The sequence below is a fragment of the Trachymyrmex cornetzi genome, unplaced genomic scaffold (assembly GCF_001594075.2).
Source record: "Trachymyrmex cornetzi isolate Tcor2-1 unplaced genomic scaffold, Tcor1.1 scaffold575, whole genome shotgun sequence".
Taxonomy (NCBI): Eukaryota; Metazoa; Arthropoda; class Insecta; order Hymenoptera; family Formicidae; genus Trachymyrmex; species Trachymyrmex cornetzi.
The window spans coordinates 161,177-163,782 of record NW_017299888.1 but is presented as its reverse complement, the minus strand read 5'-3'; positions in this window follow the sequence as shown (position 1 = coordinate 163,782).

The following is a 2,606-nucleotide window of genomic DNA, read 5'->3' as shown; positions in this document are numbered from 1 at the left end:
ACGAACATTTCCCAAGCCTACCAGGAGCTATTGCATATTATATGTAATAAACACAAGTAATATTATATTTCATTCCTTCCGCAAATTATCTAATTATTATTATGTATGATTTACGACATTCATTTTCAGGTATTATTGAAAATTCAGGTATTGAAAATTGGTGGGACTCATCGACTTGACCTCAACTGACTAGACTATTATAGACAGAAGATTATTATTTTCATCATAGTTAATTAAGTAGAAACGCAGAGATTGAAGTATATTACGGAGATAATAAGAACGATATACAGACTTGCTGTTGGCTATACTGCTGATTGACTTAATCGTCGATTAAGTTAATCGGCGTTGGTAACAGTCGCCCTAAGTAGTTTTAAACAATCTTGCCTTGCATTAATTGGCAGTTACATATACTGTTTTTATTTCTTATACATTCATATAATAATTACATTATGTTTACAGTATAATATTCAAAAAAAGTTGTAATACTCATTACAATAATAATTTTTGTATGTTCTCTTTTAATTCTTTCTATTTCTGCTTCAGTCACTGGTGTTTCTGTTAGATATATTGAACTTATAGATACTTATAAAAGTCTAAGAACATTAAGTGGATTGATAATCAATTTAAAAAATGTTAAACTTTGCTTTGTATCGTAATATAAAAAGAATTTAACAAATTGCAAAGATATGATTATGATAGAACGGCTGCACTGACTAAACGTAAGGCTGCTACGTGAATATTCTTATATTGACCATTTATTATACTCATCTTGAATGTATATATATCATAAATTACCGCAGTTATTATCTAATTACTTATTATCAGTAATTACGTTCAGAAGAAAAAACAATTTTGCAATTATTTCGCAAAACCTATTTTATCTTTGAAAAATATGTCACAACTCTGATACGTGACTTTTAAAAGGTTATTTCTTACGAGTACATCAGTACACGTGACGATAATTCGATAAATGTAACAATTAAAAAAAATATTTTAAAATATTTTAATTAGACTTTAAAAATACATTGAATTATTAGAAAATCTCACGTCTGAAGAATTCGTCACGTATAATGATATCTTAACAAAATTACCTTTTTAAAAAAAGGTAAAAAATAAGCGCCAAGAGTGCATGTAACTTTCATAAAAAAACTGTACTTTACATAAACTAAAAAAAAAACCGTTACGTAAATAATATAGTTCAAGTGGTAATGTTGTTAACTTTTTATTATAAATTACCCCTCAGTAGTACGTATGCATGTATTAAAAAAGAAATGAAATGAAATCTTTAAATTACGCCAATTGCAAAATGAATATATAATTTCTTGCAACATATAATATATACTATTGTATTTTGTAAATTGCGAAAAGAACATATATTTTATTGCAACATATAACATTTAATTAACGGGACAAAATGATACGTACCTTTATCTTTCTATTCAAGAGTCTTTTATATTTGCAATGGAATACAACATTTAATCTAAAGAAAATTAAAGACGAAGCATCACAAACTGAGAAAATTTTATTAAAATAAAATTTTTTATGTAAAAATACTTGGCGCGCTGCTAAGACCTCAAAATATAATAAGTAAATGTTACATAAAAGAAATAAACAATGTTTACTGTTTAATTAAGAATAATTAACATTAAAATTACAATCACAATTACAATTAAGATTATAATTAATTTTAAATCTACTTTTAAATTTAACTTAAACCGCACGTCTTACAAATCTGAAATCATTATTTCTATACCAGTTTTATATGCTTTTACAATATATAACGCACACATCATAAATACGTATTCTATATTAAATCTAAGCTGCATACCTATCTAAATCTGGTCGCACATATGAACACGCTGCATATTTCTAATCAATCCATTATATAAATGCGATTATTTGTAAATGTATTTTATTACGGTATTAATAAAATTGTGGCGCCAAGTTAAATTTATATTCTATATATGATCGTATACTAACTTACCTTTTTAAAAAAAGGTAAAAAAAGCGCTAAGCGTTTGTGCTTTTCGTAAAGAATCACCATTTGGGCCAGTTTCATCAACGCCAATTACTTAATCGGCCGTGAAATTCATGATTAATCACGTTTGCTGTTTAGTAGAACTAATGATATGTATCATTTGTATAAAAGATTTGATTTTGATATCAACAACTGGCGCCTAGATAAATTTTACCATTTTATTCTTTCCAAAGAAAAAATAATACTAACTTTAATTTTTTTCTTAATTTATTTAACTCTAATGATATGTATCATTCGTATAAAAGATTTGATATCAACATACTTGGCGCCAAGCTAAATTCATCAAAATTGTATCAAAATTTTATGTATTATTCATAAAAAAGATTTGATATCAACAATTGGCGCCAAGTTAAATTCCATGTAATTCGAATACCAAATTAAATAAATAATATTAACTTAAATGATATGTATCATTCCTATAAAAGATTTGATATCAACAACCGTGACGCCAAGTTAAATTTTACAAAATGAAAAGTAAAACTCAAGTGATACTATCTTTATTATTTGCTTAATCCAAATAGTACCATCTTTAATTTTTATGCAATGAAACCTAAGTATACGTATACTT